Here is a 15,466-nt window from a genome sequence, read left to right as displayed (position 1 = left end):
TTTTGCTGGTGGCTTATATTAAATTTTTTTAAATTAAATTAAAATTTTTTGGTTGTTTAAAATATTACAGATGCCCCCTTTTCTCCCCAATGACCCATTCCACCCTAATTTTTTAAAATCCTCACCCAAGCATATTTTTTCCCATTGCTTTTCAGAGACAGTGGAAGGGGGAGAGAGAGAGGGGGAGAAAAAGTGAGGGAGAGAGAGAGAGAGATGAGAGAAACACACTGATTGGTTGCCTCCTACACATACCCCAATTGGGGCTGGGGATTGAGCCTGCAACTGAGGCACGTGGCCTTGGCTGGAATTGAACCCGGGACTCTTCAATCTGCAGGCTGATGTTCTAACCACTGAGCCAAAGCGGCTAGGGTGCTGGTGGCTTACATTTAAATTTCAAACCTTTTTCTAAGGTCAAGAGCAAGTGACATGAGGAAAACACCCTGTGAGATTGCTATCTTCTGTGGATGATCTATAAATGATGGTAGTCATTGGATGTTACTAAATAAATAAGGCATGCCTTTCTGCTTCCCCTGTAGACACCAAATCCCCTTGGAATTCAAGCATTGGAATTAGCCTCATTGGAATAAAGTTAGAGGTAAAAGAAGAGATTTTCATAAGAGAGAATATTTGGGTCCAAAAGATTCTGATTCTGAAAGTGAAGGGGAGCCAGGGGAGAGTGAGCTCAGCTTGGACAGAGAAGAGGAGAAACTGCCGACTGTGCAGGAACCTTGGCCAAAGGGCCTCAGATCAAGAATAGACTGGGCTTATAGAGGTAGCCAAAGGTATTCTGACCGGGGAGTTGAGTAAGATTTATCACCTAAGTTGGTCTAGACTGGACAGAGCTTGTCTTTGAGTCTGTTTTATGTGTTGGGCATACATTCATACTCTTTACAGTTGGAGCCTTCTATAGTGAGCCATCACTTTCAGTGAAATCGGGACAACGGGAAGTTATTCCTGGTGTCAGAACTGGGGACAGAATCTGAGAATCAAAGCTACAGAGAGTATTCCTATGCCTCTGATGGTAGCCATGCAGTCAGAAAATAGCAGCCCCCAGCTCCTGGGCCACTGGCCATCCTGTCTGTATTAAACAGTGTGTACCTTGCTAGCTTTCCAGGAAGCTCACCATTGCACACCATCTCATGGAGTCCTATGCCAGTAGATTTCATGCTCCATACCTATTGCTCCACTTTTGGTTCTAGAACACTTCCCTGATGAGCTGCTGCATTGAACTATAGCAACATTGTAAGGGTATGTGTGTGTGTGTGTAGGTTTTAGGGGGTTCTGGAATGGCCTCAGCCTCTCTGACTGCAGGCTTCAGAGGGTGCTAGTGCCTATGAATTTTGTTCAACTGTGACTGCTGGACAGAGAGAGATGAGAATAGGCCCCTGCTTGTTCTGTCCCATACTCCCCGTTATGATACGCAGTGAAGCAAATCATTTGGGCAACTGCCTGACCTTAATGGGAAAGAAAAGACTCCTCTTTTGCCTGAAAGGAACATCCAAGTATGTGCTTACTGTTTAGTTTTCCTGGAAAAATAATTTATCTGGCAGGCAAAAGATGGTGAATTTGCCTTAAGAAAAAGACTGTGTCATATCCATAACTCCTGCAGCCCCCTCTGTGCATTTCCATGGCTGAAAAGCTTACATTCATTGGAAGAGCAACCAACCATGTGCTAGGAAAAGTTTTTAGTTTTTATTTAAAGAAAACTATGCTGCATAAAGGAAAATTGAGATACATTATTGGGAAGCTCTTTGGGGATAATCCAGCAATCCACTGAAACCCAGAGATTTCTGAAGGAGAATATAAAACAGGTCTGATTGCTCAGTGTTACAATTTTAAGGAAACTCCGCCTTCTTGGAATTCTGCTCTTTAGGAATTCATCCTTTTGTGTTTGAAAGACCTTTTGAGTCTTCCAGAGTCATGTGTGGAAGAGTAAAGTATGCCTGAGAAGGATCTCACTTTAAACCAGATCAGGTGATAACAGCTCTCTTCAGTGAAGATGAATATCCTTGGGATGGGAGAGAAGGATCTCTGGGATCAGCAGGAATAAGAAGCCTGAGTGACAAGAGTAAACAAGGGAATGAAAGGAGAACTGAGTGGGCACCAAGACTAGGCTAATTTAGGATATCCTAGATGAAGAGAGACTTATAAACCACCTACAGCAGTGTCTTTCCAAAAATACCACACATTTTTAAAACATTGGAACCCTTTGTTCAAACCAGAACTCCATTATGCATAAAATGAACACAAGTGGGGTTACTCTGCTTAAAGTGGGGTTAAGAATCCTGGGGATCTCTGTCTACTAAGCCTCTCTTTCTGCTGCTGAGGCTAAGAGAAAAGTGAGGTAGCACTATACTCAGCTGGATAGTAAGAACCGATGTTCAACATAAATTTGGGAAGTTGATTTGTTAAATACAGTCATTATTAAAAGTTAAATTACATAAAGTTACAATTAAGTTATATTAAGGATAAAGCTAATGAAAATGTAATACTCATCACTTTCTCATGATTTTACTACACTTTACTATTATCTATGCTTGTGAATTACATCTGTTGTATCTGTGTGGTGGAGATACTCTACAATGATATTCTGCTGCTTATTTCTTTCTAACTCCTTGTTCAGTGTTGTCATGCTGGGAACTTGAAATTAGCCATAGTGGGAGTATTTACACCCTGGAGATCATCAAGTATTATAAATCAGCACTCTTCCCCCCAGCAACTGAGAGATCCAATTGGTAAACATTTCCAGGCATACCACGGACTACACTGTAAGTCCTCACTTCTCTGGAAGCTATACTTCCAGGAGCCTCGACCATGAGGAACATAGCTTAGGACTCAGAAGAGGAAGAGGAAACGCAGCCGAGTGACCATTACCATAACACACACGCACTTTACTCTTTGGAAGAGACAAGTCACTGCATGGCCCCAGCCCAGGCAAATATGTGTTAAATAGTGGGTCAGATGAGAAGCAACATGGTGACAACAGCATGAATTGACAGCTGACATTGGGAGGTCCTGGCATTACAATTTTGAGCCTTACATGTACTCCAAGGGCAAACAACCCATGTTATTCCTAAGAGCCTCAAAGAGCTCACTGTATCACAGCCCAGCACAGTTCAGGAAGTGGTAGTGTTGATCCTTATGACCTCCTCAAAATGGTCTAAATTTCAACAGAACAAGGTCCCCAAGAAGGCTCCAGGTCTGTGGAGTTCACCAGTGTCCACAGCACTTGGCACAGTGCTTTGTGCATAGAAGACCCTTAAATAATTATTTATGGAAAGAATGAAACCAATTTTCGTAAACAAAGTCCTTGCCTATTTCGCCATTATTTCCAGTAAAGGTAATTCAGGATGTTTTTGTTTCAGAAAGCAGTAGAGTATGGACACATTTGAAAAGCTGTTTATCCAAAACTGAGCTCCAAAAGTATTGATATCTGAAGAGGTAAGTGGCCATTATTGGATAATTCATTGGTGTAAGACCTCCAATGCCCCAATGGTGCCTGATAAACAAGAAATTATTTCATCCAGAAGGTGAGCAGATTGTTAGTAGCAAAGGTCCTACCCTTACTGTCCCTATGGCAAACATGTTTACCATTTCTCTTCTCTCTTCTGTGATGGCTCCCTTCACTTTCTAGTCCCTCATCCCACTCCCCTCTACCTCCCTTTCTTCCTCTGTCCTTCTCATGCCCTCAGCCTGTCAGTCATCACTTAAATGCCCACCATGCAAAGTCCTGACTGAGTCCCCATGGGCTGGATATTGCTCCCCCATACCCAAACAGTGTCTTTAGTAAACAAGTCCATTTGTCTACAGTCTTTACAAAGGAAACCCATCTAAAGCGAAATACTTCCCTTTTTGCATTTCTCAGTTTGTACTGATGTGTGTGTGTGTCCTAAATAACTGTGCTATCCAAAGCACCTTTTATGCCTTTTTATGTCTTCACAACCAAATTTGGCATATCTGGAGTTTACAGCATTGCAGAAGAGGAGCTTGAGCATATTTCCTGATTTTAATAAAGCCTTTTTGGGTTACAGTGACCCAGATGCAACTATCTAGCTATTTAGGCAGACTCCAAAAGAAGCCTAAGCAGGAATTTCTGGGTTAACTGAAGGCTTTCATCAGAAAAGATCCAACTTGGTAGGTCATGTGGCTCAAATTGTATGGGTAATTGTTATGATGGTGCTCTTTCATTCTCTGGTGGTAAGTTTAGTGATCCAACTGTTGTTCTTCAGGGACATTTTGGGGTCCTTCTAAAGGATTTTGAGGTTTGTGGCCAACCCTAGTGAGATTTGTTATTTCTCTCCCATGGTTCTGCAGGAGACTGCCCTCAGGTGAGTGGTGAGACTGGGTTCTATAGACTGACTTCATAGCTATCCCAGACAACCTCATTTTGCAGACAAATCTCTCACCATAAGAGTTGAATAAATAGGGAGAGACAATTTGTGAGTATGAGTTAAGAAAAGTAATCAAAGATTCTAGCAAGCCAGCTGACTTCTAGAAGCTCTGCTACTAAATAGGTGAACAGCATTGGCAACGTTACTTAACTTCTCTGTGCCTCGGTTTCCACATCTGTAAAATTAGGTTAATGATAGCACCTAACTCACAGTGTTGTGGTGAGGATTAAATAAACAATATATCTAATATGCTTACTGCAGCACTTAGTACATAGTATGTGGTTTAAAGGTGTGGGGTCAGTTAAAAGTTTTAAAAAATTCAAAATTGTGGTCTTCTTAATAGACATAGCAGAGTTGGAATAAAGTGTATTGCAAGATTCTTGAGGCCTGATCCCTCTGCTGTGAGACCTGTGACTGCCCCCTGTCATTGTGGTCTGTGTGTCTGTACCACTGAATAGTGGGGCATGTGGAAGTGTCTCTGATTTAGCAAGCCCAGAGAAAATGGTCATGGTAACAACAATGTTAGGGAATTGGGAACTGTGGTGACAGCTTCCGAATGTCACAATCATTAGGGTCAGTGTGTGCCTGTGGGGCCACATATGAGAATCCCAACCCAGGCCTTTCATGCACTTGCTGACTTGGCCTCTCCAGGTTCTACCAGTAACTCAGGGGCCATGTTGGCAGGCCCTGGTCTCCCCCTGGCACGCTTTTCTTACCCTACCTCCTGCCCACCCTCCAGCCTTATGCCAAAGACTCCACACAGATCTACCAACTTTTCTCTCTGTGTTTTTTTTTTCCTTGACACTCACCCAAGGACATGCTTAGAGAGAGGAAAGGGGCTGGAGGGAGGGAAGGAAAGAGGGAGAGGGAGAGAGAGAGAGAGAGAGAGAGAGAGAGAGAGAGAGAGAGAGAGAGAGATACATTGATGGGTTGCCTTCCTTATGTGCCCCAACCTTGTATAGAACCTACAACCCAGGTATGTGCCCTGACTGGGAATTGAACCGGCAACCTTTTGGTGCACAGGATGACACTCAACCAACTGAGCCACTCCAGCCAGGCTGTTTGTTTTTTGACATTAAGTGAAAAGCTAATCTTCTTAAAAGAGCAGAGATCCTGTCTCTACCTCCACACCACTTCGATTTAGAAAAGACAGGGGACTTCAGTGTTTCACAATGAAATGTGAACATTTCAGGCAATGTGACAAGCCAATGGAGTCCTCTGGCATTTTTAGTTCCTCATATGACATAGAGACCCTGCTTCCTACTCTACCTAGTGACAATTCTGAGGGTGATTTAGATGCAGAACTGGGTTTTCCAGGACTCCTGAAGGGACCTATCTGAGGTCAGTGCATGTCTTCATGGGTCTTTGGGCACTCAAGGCCTCACAGAACTCTGGATCTTGTCTCATAATTGTCCTTGAAACATTGTAATTGGGATTCCTAGGACTGCTTCTAGTAGGGGTTCAACTCCACAAATGCTAAAAGAGTATTTCTGGAGGAAAAGTATTTCTTCAAGTCCATATCAGGAATGATAATAGGATGGCTGCCTCCCAAGGTTTGCAAGCTGTGCAGGACTTAGCTACAAAAAAAAAAAAAAGAAAAAAAAGAATCCAGTCCCTTTTTGTTGTTAATTGTGCCAATGCTTTCATTTTTCAGGCAATTTCAGTTCAATCCCAGATCTGGTTTCTAGAACCACATTTTTCCAATCAAATCCTTCCCATTTACAGAGAGGGGCCTTATGTTTGAGTGTGGGGTTTGAATTTGCCCAGGTGCTGGCAGTTAGGGAGGGTTTTCATATTCAAAGCTGCACATGCTTTGGAAATGTGACCCTCATGATTGCAACAGGAGGCAATCATCTTTGGCGGGGAGGGGCAGGAGCAGAGGCTCACATGGGAGATTGCAGGCTCTGTCCTTGGACCTCAGCATTTCTCTGGCGTCTTGCCTTATCTCTGTGTATTCTCATGCCTTTAGCTAGCACCATTAGTGGAACTTCCATTCCTCAGAGCAATCCTGTCACTGGAGCCCCAGACCTGCTTCTCCAATTGCTTATGGCAGCATTGTCCAAGCTTGGGAAGTTGTTCGAAAAATACCCAAGTGATTCTTACGATCAGACAAGTTCAGGAAGCCCAGGCAATTTTCACCCAAATACCCCCCCACCCATCACCCCAAGCACAATGTGATTAAAGCCATACACTCATTCTAAAAGCAACTCATCCTAAAAACTGCTGAAAGAATAAGGAAGATCTACATGTGGTCATGTGGAACAATCTCCAAAAAGGCATGTGAAGTGATAAAAAAAGCAAGCTGCCAACATTACTGCGGAAGCTTGCTTACCTGGCCTCTGTGGAGCTAACTCTCAGGATTAAAGTATGCTCTCCATTTCCTCCATAAAACACACTGCCATTGGATGCACTGGTATGCTTCTGCCTAGTAAATCCAGGTGCTTCTGCTTTAACTGAGTTTCAATTAACTGACCAACTACTCCTCCAATTACACAGATAAGAGAGAGCCTATTGTAGTTAACAAAACAATTTATAGCTTAAACCCATCTATTTAAAAAAAATGATCTACAAATACATATGTAGGCTTGCAAATGCACGTCAAATTTCAGGAAATGTGAACAGCGGTTGCTTCCAGGGAGGAAGTACTGTGTCTGGGGTAGAAGGGTTCACTATATACCCTTTTGTACTGTTTTAACTTTTTACTATGTTCATGAATTACTTTTCCTAAATTTTTATCTTGAAAATTTTCAAACATACAAAGAGATTGAAAAGGTAGTACAATGAACACACCTATCTATACCCATCAAAATTCCACTATTAACATTTTGACATATTTGCCATTTATACACTATGTATCTATATTTATATCAATCAATCTACCTATCTACTTACCTGTCTATTCTTTGTTGAATCACTTGAATGTAAGTTATATGCATTGTGATATATACTACTCTAAATTCTTCAGATGACTCTACTAAGACACCACAAACCATTATCCCACCTAAGAAAATAAATAATCTAATATCATCTAATTTCCAATCCATATTCAAGTTGTCCCAATATCCACCAAATGTCTTTTACAGGTGTTTTGTTTTTTTTAATAAAAAAGAATCCAGAATCAAGATTTGTGCATTGCATTTACTATGTCTCTTTAATGTTGTTTAATCTAAAATGAAACATACTCTAGATTTTTGTGTGTGTAACATTGACTTTTTGAAGAGTTCAGGTCTGTTGTACTGTAGAATAACCCATATGCTGAATTTGTCAGTTTCTTTGTGGTATACATTATTTTTTCAATTAAAAGATGTGATAGCAGTAGTAATAAAGGAAATCTGGCCACAGCACCGTTCCAATTAGCTCATCTTCTCAGTATCTCTAGCAGTGGTTTTACTTAGTTTTCTGGTCCTTGGAGCTGATTCTTTAATCTATTCCCCCTGCATTCACCATATTCATCTAGTTCTCAAGCATTTAAATTTGCCCTTTGACATGCCTCATGTTTCTCTGCCTCACCAGTCCCACTATGTCCCTCCCCCAGGTCAGGCCTTCAATGCCTTACCCTAAATTGCTGCAGCTGCTTCCTAAATGACCCCTCTAGTATTGGAATCTTCCCATAAACATTTGTTGCCCCATGAATATAGAAGAAACACCGCTTTTGTGTAGTCACTCCTCTCTGAAAAACTGTCAATGGCTCCCTATTTCCTATTTTTCAGTAAAAGCCCATCTTTCTTCAGTCAGAGACAGCTTCGAACACAGCCTTCAGCATCAGAAACAGTTCTCTATTTAAATCCTATAGCTGCCAATTATTTGCTGAGTGGCCTTGGAGAAGTCACTTGGTTTATCTGGCCTTCCATTTTCTTATTTGTAAAATAGAAATAACAATTGTGCCTGCTTCTCAAGCTTATCCAGCACACACCTGCAGAGCTCCCACTTCTTCTAAGGGTCTCTCCAAAACCCACCCTTCCTTTGAGTCTCAGTTCAAGCCCTACTTCCTCCAGGAAGACTTCTGGTCCACAACTGCCCTCCCCCTCTGAATGTCCATAGCACTGTGGTCTGCAGGGAATAACTTAGCAGATGCTAGTTGCTATGGACTAAATGTTTGTGTTGTCCCCCTCAGAAAATTCAAATGTTGAAACCTAATCCCCAGTGTTTACATTTTCATCTTATCTGCTAGTTTGGATGACTAGGGCCCCACGAGGGCAGGAACAGATCTGTTTCTCCTAGAGCTTCCAGAGCTAGAGCCACACTGAGTACTCAGCAGCTGAGAGCTTATCATTTGACTGAATGTGAAAACGTGCTTTGTGGATCTTTAGTCTTCCTTTTAACTCTGAGAAAATATGACTCTGAGAATCTCTGCCTTGGGTGAGATAGGAAGGACCAAGGGCTGTGACTATTGTACAAATAATCATAGCAATTGCTCTTATTTATAGAGTGCCTATTATGTGCCCAGCACTTTGAATATATATTTTATTTGATTCCAACTTTACAGATGAAAAATAGAGGTTCAGAGACGGTAAGTGTCTTGTCCAGGGTCACCCAGCTATTAACTGCTGAAACTGGAATTTGAACTCAAGTCTGTCTAAATACAGAGCCAATGTTCTTTCCCTATTGCCTTGGTAGTAACAGTGAGCACTGTTAATTGAAGGAAGAGCAACTTATTAGAGTTGCTGTGAATAAGACCAGAACTTTATAAACCAGAATGTCCACTCTGATGGTAGTGTTGTATTACCAGTGATGGAGCAGCTCCCCAGAATTTGTCGTCCCTCATAAACAAGGCCTAGAGACAGGCTTCTCTGTGGCCATGGAAGAGAATGAAGCAGAGCAGCCCACACTGGAGAAGAAGTTAGGGTCTCCATCTCTGTTTCAAAGGGCCCTAAGCTGACCATGAAGGTTAATGGCAACTCCCAGAGGGTTAAAAGCATTGATAAGAAATTAAGTAGGAAAGCAAAGAAAGAGAGAATGATAAGATGGCAACTAAATGGGGAAAACAATAGGAGATTAATTTAGGAATTCTATGTTCAGGGGAATCCTGCATGAAACCCTAAATACAACACCTGTAATTGGGGAGTGGTGTGTTTGTATGTGTATATGATATTGATTTTATATGTCTGTTTGTGTATATGTGTACATTATATGGATTTTATATGCATATATGTGTGTATTTGTTTAATCTTTGGATTTAAATAAAGAACAGACCAAATTCAGAGTCAAACTGCCTTCTTCTCAGCAGCCACTTCATCACCCTGGCGTCACATTTCCCAGCTGGAGGGCAGTAATTGCATGGCCAGATCTGGACCCATCTGGGAAACACTAGGGTCTTCCTGAATCATCATACTCTATGCTGGCAGCCAAAGGCATAAGGTGACCTAAGTGAAGCCTTCACACAGGCCATATGCACAGAATCATAAAACCCCCAAGGGAATGTGGCAACAGAGGCAGAGTTGCTGTGCCTGCCAAATTTCCAAGGGGAAGAAGGAACTTGCTGCATCTGTATTTGCACCCAGCATTGGAAAAATGTATCTCAGTCACTGGAACTGAAGGGGGGTGGCCTTTACCTTTATAGGAGAGTCTCTGTTTATACAAATACTGTTGATGGCCTAATATATGTGTGTGTCTTTATGTAAATAGAATTATATATTCACTTTGCCAGATTGCATCTGTTACCTGCTTAACATTTTGCTCTGGTGCCTTAAACCAACAGTTTGAAAGGATAATCTGTTGCCTCTACATTGTTTCCAGTTTAGTATTTTGTTTTGAGTGTAAAAGAAACACACATCTGGTGCTTACCCTTGAGATAGTCACTGACTGACTGAATTATACCTGCTTACATTTGTTCATTTGTTAGAAACCATATCACTTTGACAGAGCTCATTCATAGGAACAAGGGGATGGGGTGGGGGAAGGCACACCATGGTGATATTGGTAATTCTTAGACAAACTAAGTAGTGAGCTGGCTGCTTGTAGTGCTTGCTGTTGCCAACATAGTCTTTCATTTCTTAATTCAGTAAACGTATGTCCAGTGTATCACGACCTGTGCTAGGCACAGGGGATACAAAGCAAATAAAACATGTCCTCCTTCTTGTCCCAGTTTCTCTCAAGGATCTCATGTCCAAATGAGAGGTAAGCCTCTTTAGAAAGGGCATTCAGGGATTTCTGGTCATTTTGCAGTCAGCTCCTCCTCCACTCCAAATGCATTGTTTTAAAATATTTTAAATATGTAGTAGAGATCAAAAGCAAAACCCAACAAATTCTAGTGTCAGAAATGAATAGATAGCTCAAAGCAACAGAAGTGAGCAGGAATTGCAAATGTACACTCTACAGAGGAATCAAAGGAAGACATGCATCCTGGGTGCAGGGTTTTTAAAAAATAGGATGGAGATAGGAATGGGATCTGAGCACCTATAGAAAGCCAACAGCTGGAAGGACTGGCTCGTAAATGGGGAGAGGGGCACAAAAATACACAGTTCAGAAGTGTACTGGTCACTTCGAGCTGAGAGTGGGAAGAGTCACATAAGCCAAGGTATGTAGGCAGGCCTCCCAGGTAAAACAATTCCTGCCAAATCACAGTAATAACAACACTAACCAAGTACTTAATTATGTGCTGGACCCTGTACTAAATGCTCTGTTTATATTAACTTATTATTTAGAACTGCCTTCTTTTACAGATATTGAAACTAAAGAACAGAGAGATTAAGTAACATGTCCAAGGTCACATGGCTTCTAAGTAGCAGAGCCAGAATTCAAACCCAGGTAGTATAGAACATGAATCTGTGTTTGTAACTACAACTTTAAAAATGAACTTATGACCAAATGTTCCTAAGTCCATGAGGAAATAAACCACCATGAGACTGGTACAACAAATGGGAGAATTCACATCTTAAGAACTGAATCTAATAGACAAATCTGAAAAGGACTTTAAAATAACTATGCTTAGATTGTTCAAAAAGAGGTTTTTGGTTTTTTAAAAATATATCTTTATTGATTTCAAAGAGAGGAAAGGAGAGGGAGAGAGAGAGATAGAAACATCAATGATGAGAGAGTCATTGATCGAGCCTGCAATCCGGGCATGTGCCCTGACCGGGAATTGAACCCCGATCGTGTGGATTTTAGGTCGACGCTCAACCGCTGAGCCACGCCCAGCTGGGCGAGGCTTTTGTTTTTAAAAAAAGAATTATAAGGCAAGAATAGAACAATGTGAAAATATGGTTGGAACAAAAAAAATATGATCACTGATTGGAATGGTAAAAAGAACACTCAATAGATAGATTAAAGAGCAAATCAGACACAGTTGATGCTAGGATTCATGAACTAGAACATAGGTCTGAGGAAATAATCCAGAATGCAAAACAGGAACAAAGAGAAGGGAAATATGAAAGAGACATTAAACTACATAGAGGATAAAATGAGAAGTTCTTTTTTTTTTTTTTTAAATATATCTTTATTGATTTCAGAGAGAGGAAAGGAGAGGGAGAGAGATAGAAACATCAATGATGAGAGAGTCATTGATCGAGCCCACAACCAGGCATGTGCCCTGACCGGGAATCGAACCCCGATCACCTGGATCCTAGGTCGACGCTCAACCGCTGAGCCACGCCCGGCCGGGAAAAATGAGAAGTTCTAACCAAGTGTCCAGTAAGACAGAACAGAGTGAATGGGGAAGAGGCAGTATTTGAAAATAATAAAGGAAATTTTCCAGAGTTATTGAAAACCAGGGACCCTTTAAGTTCCTGTCTTAGTATCAAGCTCAGGCACCTGCAGGTATGTCATCAGTACTCATTGGAGGAGACCAGCATCTTAGGTCTGCCACTGCTACTGTAATAGCTCAAAAGTGCTAAGTTCTTAATACAGTATAGACCAATGTTTCTCAACTTTTTAAAAATTATCACCTTCCCTCCTCCCAGGAACCTCTTAGACACGTTTTCCTAATCATCCTCCCCCCATGAAATTTTAATACCAAAGATATACTGTATACTTATTTATGTACCTTATGTATTGTATTCTATACAAACATGATATAAGCTGCTCCCATCACCTGGGAGGAAGGCTATTTTACTTTGTTCTCCCTCCTCCCTTGCCTGGCTTATTACTAATTTTTCAGGTATAATGTTAAATCCACATCCACAACCTCCCAGAATAGGTCAGACACCTATGTTATATGATCTCCTTTAAAGTTTTTATCAGAAGTGTAAGTAAATAATGATCTGTGTAATTATTGATTGAAGCAGGGTCCATGTCTCTTTTGCATTCTGCTGTGATTCCGGAGCCCAGCACAATGGCTGCCACATGGTAGATCTCAAATAGCTCAATAAATGAATTAATACAATGAGTAGATGAGAGGAAAATCACAGCCTTGGGAGGAACCTTGGAAAAGTATTTTAACTGTTCCCCAGTTTATGAGCAGAACTGTTGTGTAACTACTTTTGAAAGAGCAAAGTATGTCCTTTCCTTAAAACCACACTACAGTAGTTCCTTTTTCCTTTAAATAGTTCTCATTATTTGGAAGCAAAAGGTGGTCAGGAAGCTGTTGAGAACAGAGACAGACCGCTTTTTGAAAATATATAAAAATAACATCTAAAATCATTTCCTATTTTAGAAGAGCCAAGGAAATTGCCAGCTTCAAAGAAACCCTGTAGTAAATCCTTTTGTTACAGGGAATAATGGACCAAATTGAGTGAAGATTCTCTTTTATCCAAAACCAAAACAAACAGGTTGAAATTTGGTATGGTCACAGTAGTTACTCATATCAGCTTATGACAATTATTCAATTTTCAGAAATTTTGAGAGCTGGTTGTTAAATATAACCATTATTAAGATTAAATTATAGAAACTCACAATTAAATAAATTAAATTAAAAACAAAGCTAATAAGTACTCAAAACTCATCACTTCCTAATTATTTTACTACTCTTTACTATTATCCATGCTTTTGAGATTAGTTATGTCCTTTGCATCTGTAGTGGAACTACTATATAATGTTCTGCAACTACTCATCTCTTTGCAACTCCATGTTCAGTGATGTTAAGTTAGTAGTTTGAAATTAACCATGATGCGAGTATTTACATCACGGAAATTAGAAAATTATACAAATCAGTGCTTAACCTATTATTTCCTTGATTAATATTCCATTGTATGTATATACTACATTTTATTTATTTTTCATCCATCAATGAACATTTTGGTTGTTTCCACATCTTGTTTATTATGACTAATGCTGCAATGAATATCGGAATGCAAATGTCTCTTTCAGGTCCTGATTTAATTTTTTTGGATAAATACCCAGAAGTGGGGTTGCTGGATCACATGGTAGTTCTATTTTTAATTTTTTGAGGAACTGCCATACTGTTTTCCATAAAGACTGAACCATTTTACATTCCAACAATGTACAAGGTTTGCAACTTCTCCACATCCTTGCCAACACTCGTTATCTTTTTTTTTTATAATAGAAATATTAAAGCTATTTTATTTACAGACACCAAGCAAATAGAATGGAAAGCTATTGCCTAAAACTCAAACCTTTAATGGCTTTTAATCAAGGGTGGTTTTTGTTTGTTTGTTTGTTTGTTTTTTAAATTTTATTTTTGTTTAAAATATTACAATTGTTCCTTTTTTCTCCCCAATGACCCGTTCCACCCCGTCCCATCCCCCTCCCCACTCCCTCTCCCTGCCATTGTCCATGTCTTTGGGTTGTGCATATGTGCATATAAATTCTTTGGTTACTCTCTCCCCCTCCACCCACCCGCCCTCCTCCATCCCTCTGACATTCTTCAGTCGGATCCATGCTTCCATGTCATTGAATCATTTCTGTTCATCAGTTTATGAAGTTCTTGATTTTCTTTAACCTCCCCCTACAACCCTTTCCTTTTGGTAGTCACCATACTGTTGTCTGTGTCTTTTGATTTTTGATAATAGGCATCCTAACAGCTGTGAGGTGATATCTTATTGTGGTTTTGAATTTCATTTCCCTGATGATTAGCAGTCTTGTGTATCTTTTCATGGACCTGTTGGACATTTTTATGTCGTCTTTGGAGAAATGTCTATTTTGGTCCTTTGCCCATTTTTAAATTGGACTATTTATTTATTTATTTATTTATTTATGCTATTGAGTTGTAGGAGTTTCATATATATATCTATAGATATATATATATCTATATATATATATATATATATATATAATTTATCTTTATTGTTGAAAGTATTACAGATGCCCCCCTTTTTTCTCCCATTGACCCCCTCCTCCCCACTCCCGCCCCCTCAGATATTAACTTCTATCAGATAAATGGTTTGCAAATATTTTCTCTTATTCCATTGGTTGTTTTTCTTCACTCTGTTGTTTTCTTTGCTCTATAGAAGCTTTTAAGTTTAATGTAGTCCCACTTGTCTACTTTTGCTTTTGTTGCCTGTGTCTTTGGTGTCCTAACCAAGAGATTATTGCACTGGTCATATCTGAAGGAAGCAAAAGTCTGCAGGGATTCTTTGAGGATTTGAATAGATTCATGGTCTCCTTTCATCAATTGGGTCTGAACAAAGCTACTAACCTGAAAACAAACTTACCTCTGAGCTGTCTTAAAGCATTTAAGTTATGGCTACAAGCTGATTGTAGGGAGGGAGGAGGCTGTCTAGTCCTTAAGGCCTTGAGCTGCCTGGGAAAATCCTCAGGAAAAGATAACATTTCACTTTGGTGACAAATTTGTTGATTTTACAGATAACATCCACATTTTGCCCTCGAGAAGGAGCACTCAACAAGGACATTGGTTTTTATGTTTTTCTCTAAACAGTCATTAGTACAAATTAATAAATCTTTTTGTTAAGGGAACATTGTGCTATAATTCATCTTTGTTCAGCTATCAGAGAAAAAAGGAATACATTTCCTTGGGTTCAGGATTTGAAGAACAAGAATGTTTGAAGTTATATGGACCTGGCACATGCCCCTAAGTCATGCTAAGGACACAGTGCACTGGCTATGAGCATAAGCAGAACACTCATGAATACATTCTTGCTTTCTCTGGCAGTGGAATTTAGAAACCTCTAAAACAGAGGTTCTTAAACTTGAGAATGCATCAGAATCACCTGGAGGGCTTA

This window comes from Miniopterus schreibersii, assembly GCF_964146895.1.
Source record: "Miniopterus schreibersii genome assembly, chromosome: X".
Taxonomy (NCBI): domain Eukaryota; kingdom Metazoa; phylum Chordata; class Mammalia; order Chiroptera; family Miniopteridae; genus Miniopterus; species Miniopterus schreibersii.
Note: the sequence above shows the minus strand (reverse complement) of the source record.